The sequence below is a fragment of the Entelurus aequoreus genome, linkage group LG14 (assembly GCF_033978785.1).
Source record: "Entelurus aequoreus isolate RoL-2023_Sb linkage group LG14, RoL_Eaeq_v1.1, whole genome shotgun sequence".
Classification (NCBI taxonomy): Eukaryota; Metazoa; Chordata; class Actinopteri; order Syngnathiformes; family Syngnathidae; genus Entelurus; species Entelurus aequoreus.
Genome location: NC_084744.1, coordinates 7,499,373 through 7,515,258, shown reverse-complemented (window position 1 = coordinate 7,515,258; position 15,886 = coordinate 7,499,373). Strand labels below are relative to the sequence as shown.

General features: G+C 39.2%; 1 protein-coding gene across 1 annotated transcript in view; it reads right to left on the bottom strand.

Moving 5' to 3' along the window:
• LOC133665308 (E3 ubiquitin-protein ligase SH3RF3-like) overlaps positions 1-15,886 on the bottom strand; it is a 289,756-nt gene that overhangs the window by 88,627 nt on the left and 185,243 nt on the right. The gene's annotated exons all lie outside the window — the stretch shown is intronic.

Genomic DNA, 15,886 nt, shown 5'->3' with positions numbered 1-15,886 from the left:
TGTCATTTTCTGTTTGAATTGCTTTATATATATATATTTATAAAGTCCGAAATTACTTAGCGTCACAGTGAGCATCACAGACATCGTTGACCACATGTACCGCCGCATGCTAGCTAGCTAAGTTTTCTTCATTTTTGTCATAGTGATCATACTGTCATAGCCATCTCAAAAAGATGATAACTTGCAACATTTGTGCTACGACTTGCAGCAATGTATTTGCGTATGTTAGACACATGCTTGTACGCCTGATGCATCGTTTAAGTGTGCTTTCCCTGAATGCACAATAGTTTTTTCCCAACTTCTCAGCCTTCAAAACTCACAGCCGTCGCCATAAATATGGCAAGAGTAGGACTGATATGTATAGTGCAAAAGGTTTAACTTGTAATATTGTCTAAGTGCGATGATATACGGCAGTGGTCCCCAACCACCGGGCCGCGGACCAATTGGTACCAGGCCGCACAAGAAAAAAAATAAATTGTTTTTATTTTTATTAAATCAACATAAAACACACAATATATACATTATTATATCAATATAGATCAATACAGTCTACAGCAGGGGTCACCAACGCGGTGCCCGCGGGCACCAGGTAGCCCGTAAGGACCAGATGAGTAGCCCGCTGGCCTGTTCTAAAAATAGCTCAAATAGCAGCACTTACCAGTGAGCTGCCTCTATTTTTTAAATTGTATTTATTTACTAGCAAGCTGGTCTCCCTTTGCCCGACATTTTTAATTCTAAGAGAGACAAAACTCAAATAGAATTTGAAAATCCAAGAAAATATTTTAAAGACTTGGTCTTCACTTGTTTAAATAAATTCATTAATTGTTTTACTTTGCTTCTTATAACTTTCAGAAAGACAATTTTAGAGAAAAAATACAACATTAAAAATGATTTTAGGATTTTTAAACACATATACCTTTTTACCTTTTAGATTCCTTCCTCTTCTTTCCTGACAATTTAAATCAATGTTCAAGTAAATTTATTTTTTTATTGTAAAGAATAATAAATAAATTTTAATTTAATTCTTCATTTTAGCTTCTGTTTTTTCGATGAAGAATATTTGTGAAATATTTCTTCAAACTTATTATGATTAAAATTAAAAAAAAATATTCTGGCAAATCTAGAAAATCTGTAGAATCTAATTTAAATCTTATTTCAAAGTCTTTTGAATTTCTTTTAAAATTTTTGTTCTGGAAAATCTAGAAGAAATAATGATTTGTCTTTGTTAGAAATATAGCTTGGTCCAATTTGTTATATATTCTAACAAAGTGTAGATTGGATTTTAAACCTATTTAAAACATGTCATCAAAATTCTAAAATTAATCTTAATCAGGAAAAATTACTAATGATGTCCCATAAATTTTTTCTCTTCTTTTTTTTGGTTGAATTTTGAATTTTAAAGAGTCGAAATTGAAGATAAACTATGTTTCAAAATGTAATTGTCATTTTTTTCGTGTTTTCTCCTCTTTTAAACCGTTCAATTAAGTGTAAATATAATTAATTATTAATAATAACATAGAGTTACAGGTAAATTGAGAAAATTGGCTATTTCTGGCAATTTATTTAAGTGTGTATCAAACTGGTAGCCCTTCGCATTAATCAGTACCCAAGAAGTAGCTCTTGGTTTCAAAAAGGTTGGTGACCCCTGGTCTACAGAGATACAGTCCTTAAGCACACATGAATAAAGAAATACAATCATGATGATTGTATTTCTTTATCAAAAAAAAAAAAAAAAATACAACCCCCCCAGTTCTGGGACCCTGTTTCTACCATCTGTTGAGGTAAGAGAAGGGAACTGAACTTATTGTGGAAGACTACAATACAAAGATGAGACAGTCAATTGCTCAATAACAATAACAATAACAGTGAAATACTTTTTCATAACATGGTCACTACTGCCTAGTTTCTCTTGTTATATTCTTATTTTACTGTTATATTTTTATTCTCATCGTTGCTTTTTATTTTTATTCTATTGTAATATTGTTCTATTTTGTCTCCATTTATACCCCCATTATTTACTTTTTACAATTTTGTACACTGCTGCTGGAATTTAAATTTTCCTGAGGGAACTCTCCTGAAGGAATCAATAAAGTACTATCTAATCTATCTAATCTTAACTTTGATCCTCAAAATACCCTCATTAGTCATCACGTGACGGTGAAAGGGACAACATATAAGAGCAACATGTTTGTTGTTATAGGTCGTAATGATGATGGCCTTGTTGTAGGAAAAATTAAAAAGGTTGTCATTCATAAAAATGTAACAGTGTATTTTATCACTGAGGTATATCAGGCTGTTCGTCAACCTTACATTAATGCCTATTACAATACACCAGGGGTCACCAACCTTTTTGAAAGCAAGAGCTACTTCTTGTGTAGTGATTAATGCGAAGGGCTATCAGTTTGATACACACTTAAATAAATGGCCAGAAATAGCCAATTTGCTCAATTGACCTTTAACTCTATGTTATTATTAATAATTAATGATATGTACACTTAATTGAACGGTTTAAAAGAGGAGAAAACACGAAAAAAATGACAATTAAATTTTGAAACATAGTTTATCTTCAATTTCGACTCTTTAAAATTCAAAATTCAACCGAAAAAAAGAAGAGAAAAACTTAAAAAAAGAATTTATGGAACATCATTAGTAATTTTTCCTGATTAAGATTAATTTTACAATTTTGATGACATGTTTTAAATAGGTTAAAATCCAATCTACACTTTGTTAGAATATATAACAAATTGGACCAAGCTATATTTCTAACAAAGACAAATAATTATTTCTTCTAGATTTTCCAGAACAAAATTTTTAAAAGAAATTCAAAAGACCTTGACATAAGATTTAAATTTGATTCTACAGATTTTCTAGATTTGCCAGAATATTTTTTTTGAATTTTAATCATACGTTTGAAGAAATATTTCACAAATATTCTTCGTCGAAAAAACAGAAGCTAAAATGAAGAATTAAATTAAAATGTATGTATTATTCTTTACAATTAAAAAAATAAATGTACTTGAACATTGATTTACATTGTCAGGAAAGAAGAGGAAGGAATTCAATAGGTAAACATTTATATGTGTTTAACAATCCTAAAATCATTTTTAAGGTTGTATTTTTTTCTCTAAAATTGTCTTTCTGAAAGTTATAAGAAGCAAAGTAAAAAAAATTAATGAATTTATTTAAACAAGTGAACACCAAGTCTTTAAAATATTTTCTTGGATTTTCAAATTCTATTTGAGTTTTGTCTCTCTTAGAATTAAAAATGTCGGGCAAAGCGAGACCAGCTTGCTAGTAAATAAATACAATTTAAAAAATAGAACCGGCTCACTGGTAAGTGCTGCTATCTGAGCTATTTTTAGAACAGCCCGGCGGGCTACTCATCTGGTCCTTACGGGCTACCTGGTGCCCGCGGGCACCGCGTTGGTGACCCCTGCAATACACGTATGCATAACTTCTCGGTTAGTCAAGCAGAGCTGTTCGATTACTACCCACTGCCTGAATATTTTATTCGGGGCGTGTCCTCACTAATTCTTCACTATTCAGTCCCTATATTCTAGATTCATGTCATCCATCTGTGAGGAAATAAAAGTCATCATCCTCAGAACTTTACCCAACCTGTCTGAGGATGTTGTACAACTGGTCGTCTCAACACTGAAAAGCAGACCTCAAGTATGTAGAGCAGGATGAGATCAAAGACCTCTTGCCTGTTATCCAGCAAAGGAAACTTCTGGAGGCATTCAAAATGGGTAAGTATCAATCTTGTGTTTGTAGTTCTCCCATCTAGTTAAAGCTACAGTAATTGTTGAGAAAGAATAACACTCATTTGACATAGAATGAATACATTCGAGTAGAGATTTGCACCTGTCAGATATTCTACAGTTCTCCCAAAAGCCGTAATGCAGTTGTATTCCAAACAATTGTTTGAATTGCCATGCATGCATATGGGAGACATTTTGAATCTAGTGATGTATACATTTTGCTTTATTTCTATGCGTTTTACAAACTACAACAGTCGTACTTGAGTTCAAACCCCGGCCGAGTCATACAAAAGACTATAAAAATGGGAGCCATTACCTCCCTGCTTGGCACTCAGCATCAAGGGTTGGAATTGGGGGTTAAATCACCAAAAATGATTACCGGGCGCGGCCACCGCTGCTGCCCACTGCTCCCCTCACCTCCCAGGGGGTGATCAAGGGTGATGGGTCAAATGCAGAGAATAATTTCGCCACACCTAGTGTGTGTGTGACAATCATTGGTACTTTAACTTGAACTTAACTTTGTTCTCAGAGTGGAGTAAGCCAGCCCGCCATAATATCCAGTAAATGGCATGAAACCTTTCAAGTCCCATGGGATAAAATGCCCGCTGAAGTGCAATCAGCTATCGCCAACAGCAGGAGACCCGCTCCTGACAAGCGACGCCAAATGATTGGAATCCTTGTGGATGAAATGAGAAGGTAAGAGGCTAATCCAACGCGCAGTGAGTGTCTTGTAATCTGCCAAAAAAATTGTTAAGCAGTACCCATGTAGTTTTGCTGATATGACACCAGAAGGTGCCATCATTAGTGGAGGTTTTACTTCATTCCTCACTCAAATGAAAACACGCATTGAGAACATCAATCGTGAAGGAACAACCAAACCACTCAGAACAAAAAGACGGTTTGGACAAATGCAGAAATATTGTATTCTTACATTTGAATTAAATGATGCTCCCAACTGCCATGTTATATTTTGTCACAAGTCATCATGGTGACCTATTTTTTCTACAGATGTCTGCCACTGCAGCCGATGTGGAGCGGACTCTGACCCTCCCGACCAGTCCACGACTGATACTGCTGGGTAAGTGTCTCATGGAGCGCAGAACTTAAGTCTGTTTAATATTACATGCAGAAAACAATGTGAAATTAATATAAATGTCGAATAAAATTTCCAAATAAACATTTAACGTCACTTAGCACTTTGCTACGAGCTCTTTCTTGAATTCAAGGGTGTTTGTCACCTTCCTAATCAAAGTGCTGACACTCGCAACTTTCTTTCGCCCCATGGTGGCTTATATTAAAGAGCAATGCATGCAATTCTTTATTGGGCAACATTTTGGCATGCATTTTATTTGACAACCTGGTCATACAAAACGTGAGGCGTATGAAAATAATAAACAATAAATAATTGTTTTATTTTGAAAAAAACCTAAGTAGAGCCGACACCTGTACCCAAGTTTGACATTCAGCGTCTTGGAATGAATACTTCTGTCGCAACAATGATTCTTGCCAGTACATTTAGCATTGAAAGCTTATTTGTTTGTATTTTAAATTATGTGCCAAGCAAACACGATATTTTGTCTTGTGTCTAAAATCATTACAGCCGATAAATGCCGTTTATAGTTTACTACTAAAACGTAAAAATGTAATATGACAACATTAACGTTTTTTTAACATTAAAAACAGCTACCATCTAAAAAAAAAAAAAAAAAGTCAACACCCTCCATAGGGTTGTTAAAAAATATTACTTCACATCCGAATCTCGATTTTAATTCATTCTGATTCTGAATAGATTCATTATTTTCAATATAAAAAAATATTAATAATACTGTTTTTAAAGAAATTAAAAAATAAAATGTTTGAGCCATCTTTGCGCAAATGTATGTCATAAGTCAAGATGAGATTTTGTAACTTGTTATGAGTAAGCTTTATCATTATTTTTATACCACATATTTCATTTATACATACAGTATAGATCCAATATATTTGTATACAAAAAAATAAGATAAAAAAAAACTACACACCACAAGATCAGGCCCGTGTACCCCCAGTGTTACTAATTTTACCGTCGTGATGATGCTTCTTTGGCTTTGCTTTCTATCTTAAACAATGTCAAATCTGCCAAGAGCCTCAGCAGCATGGTCACACACCGCTGTGGGACGGCACCGCACTCCTCAACCAGGAGTTGTCGAGAGTCAGCCGTCTACGTGTTGGTCACTCCAGTCCAAGCATGACCACAAAAGATGATCCCGCAGTTTGGGCGAACGGACTGACAAATTACGGTACTAATCTTGGATAAACAACACTGTGGGGTTGAGCGTTATCAACTCGGTGGATAGAGTTTGGTCCCAGACTGAGATGGTTGAAGAATCTCATCTGGGTATCTCTGCGTTGAGACTGCTCTCTGTAATAACAAGCCGCTCCACAGTCTGGTGGAAGAGCGACGGACAAGCCGTTCCACAGCTTAGAGTATACAGCAGAACGAGATGTTTTTGGCTAGAAGCATTGAAAACACACATTTCCAAACTTGTAATCTGCTCAAATTTCATTCATTCCGACATTTTTAAACATTTTGCCAGATAAAGCTGTTGATGGCCTATTTTGATGAAAGAAGAGATGCACTGATACTCCTTGCAGATGTAAGTTTAGCACTATTAAGCTACAAAAGCATACAAACATCTAAATTAATATTATAAATATTCTAAAATTCAATGTTTTTTTGTTATTGTTTTTCAATCTCTTACCCACCAAATTATGCAGAAATATTGTATTCCTACATTTTAATTAAATGATGCTCCCAACTGCCATGTTATATTTTGTCACAAGTCATCATGGTGACCTATTTTTTCTACAGATGTCTGCCACTGTGGAGCGGACTCTGACCCTCCCGACCAGTCCACGACTGATACTGCTGGGTAAGTGTCTCATGGAGTGCAGAACATAAGTCTGTTTGTCCTAAACGTATGTATACTATGCTCTCCTGTAGATGTATTTGTATCATTGTTGTTTTTGTCATTCCGAACATTGGAAAGTAATGATTTGCAGCAGTACACCTTAGGAGACTAGATGTAAACAAAGTAAAGAGAGAGCGATATATTCTTGGGTGTGAGGTGGCCATTCCAAATACCTTTTAAAATGTTACCCATATTGGATACTGTTTAGGAACATAAACTGCATTTCTTGACTACTAGTTGCTGGTGACAAAGTCACAATAAAACGTTGGGTGATCAGCATGGAAGGTGATGTCATCTGCGAAGGCGTCCAACCTAGCTTCATCTCAGGGCTTGCTGCCCTTCTTGCCACCTACTACGTGTTCAACTTGGAATACCAAGAGGAAGGGGCTCGGACATTGGAATTTGTTCAAAGGTAAATCCTCTTCATACTGTTAGGATATTTTGCCCCTTTTCTCACCTCTGTTCAGGAATTTGACTTGTCATTTCCCCAATGTTGTGCCTTAAATCAATGACTCTTCTGTTCCTTTGTGGACCTTCTCATTAGGGACCGAAGCACCAGTTTGACTCTAAGATACAGAGAAGGTAGGTAATGTGCAGGTAAAGATATGTTGACTGGGTCAAAGAAGGAAGCACCGGTTTGACCCCAGGATGCAGAAAAAGTAGGTCATTTGCAGGTAAAGATATGTTGACTGGGTGATGGCAGGAAGCACCAGCGTGACCCGAGGATGCAGAGCAAGTAGGTAATGTGCGGGTGAAGATATGTTGAATGGGTAAAGGCAGGAAGCACCAGCGTGACCCCACTATGCAGAGAAGGTAGGTAATGTGCGGGTGAAGGTATGTTGAATGGGTGAAAGAAGGAAGCGCCGGTGTGGTCGAGGCAATGCAGACAAGGTAGGTAATGTGCAGGTGAAGATATGTTGTATGGTGAAAGAAAGAAGCACCAGTGTGATCCCAGGATGCAGGGAAGGTAGGTAATGTGCAGGTAAAGATATGTTGAATGGGTAAAGGCAGGAAACACCAGCTAGACTCCAGGATACAGAGAAGGTAGGTAATGTGTTGAATGGGTAAAGGCAGAAAGCACCAGCGTGACCACACTATGCAGAGAAGGTAGGTAATGTGCAGGTAAAGATATGTTGAATGGGTAAAGGCAGGAAACACCAGTGTGACCCCAGGATGCAGAGAAGATAGGTAATGAGCAGGTAACGATATGTTAAATGGGTGAAAGCAGGAAACAGCGTAAATACACGGTCCCGAGAGAAAACACATAAATAGAGAGAGGGATTGGGGAGGCTTTAGCATTGTCTTCCTCTCTGAATTTGTCTTAATGGGTTTTAGAGCATTCACTCATCTACAGCTGTGGTTATGATTTAGGCTCACATATATCCTAAAATTGATATGAATATTTGTGCAGTGCATATTCCTAAATTAACAATGTGGGGGGAGTTCTGTATCGACTGCAAGTAATTTTCAATCACAACAGAATATCTAATATGCTTTCTCTCTTTTTTTAGGCGATTCATTGGCGTTTACCCCGAGAGGGGAACAAAGGCTAGCCAGGGAAAGGTGGTGTCCAAGAAGCTGGTCCAGAAAAAGGCAGCAACTGTAAATCCTCACGTAGCCACCCTTATAAAACATCTCACAGACTTTGAGTGGGGCTTTATGTAGCCGACAACTAAACACTGGACTCGTGTTCAGTTATTTGTCTCCAGTTTGAAATGAAGTTGACATGTTATAAATGTTAAAATGCTTTACTGAAAATAAGAAGAATGCACTAAATGTACATTGAATGTATTTGATGCGTTTTAAAATGATTGGTTAATAAAAGCATAAACTTGCAAGGCCATTTCTCCAGTCATTTTTATGCCAGCAGATTGCAGGGGTTTTGATTTTGAAAAATTAAAAGTTCAACTCATTAACTTCTAGTGGCATTATACTGTAAAGTTCAGTCTATAATGCTTACAATTATTTTACTGTAATTAACTGTCCATGGATATTACAGTAGATACACTAAAATAACTGTAATGCCGCTAAACAGATGACAGTATTATGCTGTGAAGCGTATATTTGATACAGCACAGTACTGTGATACCTTTTACAGCAGGGGTGGGCAATTAATTTTTACCGGGGGCCGCATGAGCAACCCGAGCACTGCTGGAGGGCCACATCGACAATATTTCAATTAAATTTTGCTGAATATTATTTTTGATATATACTGTAAGATAAATAATAATAATAATAGTAATACTTCAACATAGTGTGTGTAACAGCATTCCATGACTAACATAAATAAATTAACATGAATAATAAATGACAGTAAAATAAGCACACGTATGACTGAGGAGTCATAGTGTAACTTTGTGTGGTGTTTGAGTTGTCCGACTTTTTGTGTGGCCATAAACGCAGCAGTGGTTTAGTGCTATGCGTGTTGGTGACAGATGACAAGTTGGTTTTGGTCTGGTTTGTACGGCAGAAAATGACTAGTTTTTCGAGATAGAAGTGATTTACTCATGTTTTTGGTGTGGTTATGGCCGAATATAAACAGTTTTGCTCAATAAAGTGATCGATATAATTCCTGTCCTCGAAGCATCTCGATAGACGTTACAATAATTGAACGGTGTTCAATTGAACGGTGTTGACGAACACCGTTAGGGCCGCTTGTTGTCACTGTCACTCAAAGTTGCATTGCAAAATTACATAGAATAAATATGTTTATTTTGTTTAGAATTCAGATGGGATTTGATTTGGTGCGCGGCATATATTTGCTGCGCGCAGCGGACGCTTGAGCAGTGCGCAATTGCGCAGGCGCGCACCTTAGAGGGAACGTTGCTTGGCAGTCCATGTCTTGTTGAAAACACGCCATTCTTCATCAACTTTTCTCTTTTTAGCGTCTCGGGTGTAAACCGTGCATCACTTGTCGCTGCATGTGCACCTTCACTCGCAGGTTACACACGGACACACGCCCATAAATAATACTTTTCAAAATAAAAGCAGCACGGTTGTATTGCGCGCACGACATAGATGTTTTTTCAACCTTATTTTGTGATTGCAGCTGTTCACATTCACTCACAATCGCGCATACGTCCACACGGAAGTAATACAAATAACGATTTTCAAAACAAAAGCAGCACCGTTGTATTGCACACTCGACATAGATACTTTTTTAAATTTATTTTGTAATTTATAATTGGCCTCACGCGGGCCGGACAGGCAGAATGCCCAGGTTTGTTTTACAGTAATAAACTGTAGTGATAAATCACAGTATGTGTGCTGTAGAAAAACAGTATTATACTGGAACCATTAGCTGCCAGTAGGTTACTGTAATTAAACGGTGAACATTTTTAAAGTGTAGACATGCATTCTACTGAGGTGGCAAATTATGAAGCGTTCAGTTTATCGCAGCACAAAGCAAACAATCGGAAAATTCCCGTCATATCAATTCCTAGATATGGTCGAAACTATTTAAAGTGCACTACGCATAATAATAATTTTTTGACCTTGGCTCCTCCGGGTACTGCAGACCTGTTTAATGACATTCGCTTGTAATAAAGCAACTTTTTGTCCAGAAAAGCGTCTGTTTTGATCCAGTTGCACTGCCGTGTTGCCCTCCTTTTAGTAGGAGATATAAACCACTTTTTGTTTCCTGGGAAATTCGGTGTAATGTTAACTAAAAAAGCCGTATGACTGAAATACTTGGCAAGGGAAGAATGCTGCTCTCTGCAGTCTTGAATTTTCTCCGTCATCCTACAAAGAGCACTAAAAACAACCTCCTCGGCGGAGCTAATTCAAGGATAAATACATGCTTGTTGTAGGCGCTATACAGTGGAGCTGTGTATAGCTCATGGTGCACTCAGAAGGTATTTTTGGTAACCACCCCGAGACAAAGCTATATTTGAAGTCAGACGATGAAGGAATGTCGGTCGTGGTAGCAAATAAGGCATTTTTAGGAGACTCCGTGCTTGTATCTGAGCACGTGTGTGGTAAATAACAACTGTATAAACAGTGCAACATGATCCAGGATTATAAACAGTCATGGAACTGTCACAGGATGCCACCTGTGCAACAAATCCAGTCGTGAAATTCCCTCGCTCCTAAATATTCCAAAGTCAACTGTCGGCTTTGTTATGAGAAAAGTGACGAGTTTGGGAACAACAGCAACTCAGCCACCAAAGTAACTGAAAGGGCTCAGCGGAACTTTTAAGACTTTCTGCACAGTCAGTTGCTACAGAGCTCCAAACTTCATGTGACCTTCCAATTAGCCCACGTACAGCACGCAGAGAGCTTCATGGAATGGGTTTCCATGGCCGTGCAGCTGCATCTAAGCCATACATCACTGATTCCAATGTATAGCGCCGGATGCAGTGGTGTAAAGCTCTAAAGATCAAGATTAAAGTACCAATGATTGTCACACACACACTAGGTGTGGTGAAATGTGTCCTCTGCATTTGACCCATCCCCTTGGGGAGCAGTGGGCAGCAGCCGCACCGCGCCCGGGTAATCATTTTTGGTGATTTAACCCCCAATTCCAACCCTTGATGCTGAGTGCCAAGCAGGGAGGTAATGGGTCCCATTTTTATAGTCTTTGGTATGACTCGGCCGGGATTTGAACTCACAACCGACCGATCTCAGGGCGGACACTCTACCCACTAGGCCACTGAGTTGTGTAGACACGTTCTCTGGAGTGGTGAATCACACTTTTCCATCTGGCAATCTGATGCACCAGTCTGGGTTTGGAGGTTGCCAGGAGAACGCTACATTTCAGACTGCATTGTGTCGAGTGGGAAATTTGGTGGAGGAGGAATTATGGTGTGTTTTTTTTTTTTTTTCAGGAGTTGGGCTCGGCCCCTTGGTTCCAGTGAAAGGAACTTTGAATGCTCCAGGATGCCAAAACATTTTGGACAATTCCATGTTCCCAACCTTGTGGGAACAGTTTCCTCTTCCAACATGACTGTGCACCAGTGCAACATAAAGACATGGATGACAGAGTCTGGGTGTGGATGAACTTGACTGGCCTGCACAGAGTCCTGACTTGAACCCGATAAAACACCTTTGGGATGAATTAGAACGGAGACCGAGAGCCAGGCCTTCTCAGTGTGTGACCTCACCAATGCGCTTTTGGAAGAACGGTGGGAAAATTCCTATCAACACACTCCGCAACCTTGTGGACAGCCTTCCCAGAAGAGTTGAAGCTGTGATAGCTGCAAAAAGGTGGAGCCACATCATATTGAACCTTATGGGTTAGGAATGGGATGGCACTTCAAGTTCATATGTGAGTCAAGGCAGGTGGCCAAATAACAGAGTCTGGGTGTGGATGAACTTGACTGGCCTGCACAGAGTCCTGACTTGAACCCGATAAAACACCTTTGGGATTAATTAGAACGGAGACTGAGAGCCAGGCCTTCTCAGTGTGTGACCTCACCAATGCGCTTTTGGAAGAACGGTGGGAAAATTCCCATCAACACACTCCGCAACCTTGTGGACAGCCTTCCCAGAAGAGTTGAAGCTGTGATAGCTGCAAAAAGGTGGAGCCACATCATATTGAACCTTATGGGTTAGGAATGGGATGGCACTTCAAGTTCATATGTGAGTCAAGGCAGGTGGCCAAATAACAGAGTCTGGGTGTGGATGAACTTGACTGGCCTGCACAGAGTCCTGACTTGAACCCGATAAAACACCTTTGGGATGAATTAGAACGGCGACTGAGAGCCAGGCCTTCTCGGTGTGTGACCTCACCAATGCGCTTTTGGAAGAACGGTGGGAAAATCCCTATCAACACACTCCGCAACCTTGTGGACAGCCTTCCCAGAAGAGTTACATACAGTTAGAATGTTCTCAGTATTTTCACATAAAAGACACGCGGTCCATAAAAACGTAGTAACAGTTCTCTGGTCACGTGACTACGAGGTTAGGTCTTTAGGGCCAAGGGTGCTAATGTAATGCCACTAAATGACTTTGTATTAGTCCTACTGAGTAATGACTTCGCCACTGACAACACAATCACACACACGCTGGTTGTGCATGACAACACACATTGCGCGCGCCACAGGGGAGTGCGCACACAGCACGGAGTCGTCTTCCGTTGATTCATTTAGCCACCTAAACGCTAAATAATGCACGCTTGGAGCAGACGCCATATTTACTGCCTCGCACAAAACACACACAGCCAGAAAGGCAATTGTCACGTATAGTCCCTGGGTTTGTGTTTCGTTACGTTTGGCGCTTACTTCCTGCATTTTGGTAGTTCCACCTTTGTTTTGCTGTCTGCCAGCGCACCTGTCCTGGGCTTGTGGTGGAGTCTATTTAGGTGCTGTCTTTGAACGTTGTGTTTAGTTTGGTATGCCGCACGTGTGCAAACGTCTTCCAGCGTTACTTTGAAGGCCGTTTCGTTTCGTTTCGGACCGCATTGCTTTCCCTATGCGTCTGGTGCACTACCATGCTGCACTCATTTTTTTACCTTTTTGATTATGACCGTATTGGTGGACTATAGAGCGCACAATGAGTCGTACCAAAGACTATAAAAATGGGAGCCATTCCCTCCCTGCTTGGCACTCAGCATCAAGGGTTGGAATTGGGGGTTAAATCATCAAATGATTCCCGAGCGCAGCCCATGCTGCTGCTCACTGCTCCCCTCACCTCCCAGGGGGTGATCAAGGGGGATGGGTCAAATGCAGAGAGACAAATTTCACCACACCTAGTGTGTGTGTGAGACTATCATTGGTACTTTAACTTCTTTACTTACACATACGTCTCCACGGCAGTTTTAGGAAGTAACAAACGTGTCCGCATCCTTTAACTTGAACTTAACTTCATGAATTATTGTGGCCAAAAAAAAGTTACCACTCCACAACTGCTACCTCAGGAACACTGCTAAACTCCGCCCCTCATTTACTCCCTCCAATGCCGAGAGGCTCGTCCACGCCTTTGTCACCACTTCCTGTCGGGGATCCCCAGCAAGAACATCCAGAAGCTGCAGTACCTACAGAATAGTGCTGCTGGGATCCTGATGAGAGTGTGGAAATATGACCATATCACACCAGTTCTCAAATCCCTTCACTGGCTTCCTGTTCCACTCGGGATTGAATACAAAGTCTCCCTACTAACCCACCACTGCCTCCATGGAAATGCCCCCCCTCCCCCCCACACCCCAAATCCTCCACACGACACCTCCGAGAACAAAGCTACGAACAATGAGAGACCGAGCTTTCTCACAGTCTGTGGAACGCTCTCCCTGACCACCTGAGGGTACCACAGACTGTGAATGCTTTAAAAAAAGGCTTAAAAACCCTTCTTTTTTTTAAAAAACTTTTTTTTTTTTTAGATATATGCATACTAGTTGTAGCTATTAGGCTGTTCTAGTTTTTATTTTTTTAAATTTTCATTATCTTTTTATTTTTTTGTAATACACCGTAGCACTTTGAAGTTGTTTGCTCAATGTAAAGTCCTTTTTACAAATAAAATCTATTATTATTATTATTATTTATTACAAGTATATAAGTCGCACCCACTAAATTTTGGGATTCCCCCCATATATTAGACGCACCACACTATAATTTTAGAAGAAAAACATGTTTCCATATACAAGCCGCAGACGTTGTGAAATGAGTTATTTACACAGGAATACTTTATTCACATACCTTAATTGTTTCCAAACGGTGTCTGTAACAGGGCAGTAAAACGGCTGATCTAACAAAACAGAAGTCACCGCCATGGACCCACTAGCTGCGCAAGCTAGCTCTCCAATCAGCTAAACAGACTCAATAACTCCACGGTGACGTTTTGGTGAATTTACCGAGGAATTAGTGAAACTGAAACAACACAAAAAGAATGCCGTCGTAAGGTAATAACACTAACACAGACGCTCGTAAATGTGTTAGCATATTAGCTAGCTTTACGAGATTACAAAAGCCCCGACAAATATGCATGAAAACACTCCTACAGAAGTCACACATGGGACGTTTTAGTAAGTAAGAATTGTTTTAGTTATATTGTAAAACTTACAAACGTTGCTTGGAGTGATGAATGAAGAATCCATACGAGTAGAAACGCTAGAAGACCAAACGGCACTGCTACTTCCGGTTCTAAGCACTAGATGGAAGGACACTGCATCACTTGCAGTGAGCAAACTTGTCTTTAAACTCTAAACACATTCAAAAACCTCCATGAAGGTTTTATATACACACTGTAAGTACATATGTAGTATCTAGTAACATTCATAATAACAAGAACTATTTACATATTTTGATCATTTTACGTATTAATTTCACAGACGCATCACAACGTTCACTTTCCCTTCAACAACAACAACAAGACTACTAATCATGGCAGACTTGATGAGAGACAACAAAGACTACTTTGGGACAAATGATGATCCAGAAACTTCTGTTTTTGAGCCTGAATATAAGGAGGATGATCTACAAGTTTTAGAAGCTGTGTGCTAAACAGATGCAGCTTTAGTCAAACACTAAGCATCATGTAGCAGTATTGCTAAGTGCTAAACAAGATATACAAACATAATAAAACAATCACTTACTGTACGATGTCTGCTCTCTCTAGGATAAAAGACTGGTGGAATGTTTATATCTTCCCCTGTACATCAACAATTCATCATAATCCTCACAAAGGGTGGAAAAAACCCAAAGGTTGTCACGAACGAGCGCCTTTTCGTGTCTTTCTCGCCATCTCTGTGTCTAAATTGGATGTCAAAGTTGACCAACTTGTGGGTTTATGTCCACAACCTTCTACTATCCAGGTGAGAGGCATGATTTATCATCTAGAATTAACTTTCACCAACTCAGAAGCAGTGCAGCAGCTCAATATGTCAATATGGCAGCATAAGCTAGTTAGCTCTCGAAAAGTATTTCCTCAGCTTTAGCTCTTATTATAACAGTATCGCTAATACTTGATAATATTCAGGTCACGACATGTACATGGGGTATTGCTGCCGCTTTTTGGATGTTTTTTAGAGTACTTTATAGGCGGGAACGTGTACTCCTATTAGCTGCATTGTTAGCCACCTCCTACTTGCCATATTTTACGATTTAGAATGCATAAAAAAAACAAAAAACATATGCGTTCTTGTCTTACATTAGGATTGGGAATAAAAGACAGTTTAAATGTGAAATATATCTTTTGAACACACCTTGTAGTCAATGAACGTGTGTGTGTGTGTGTGTGTGT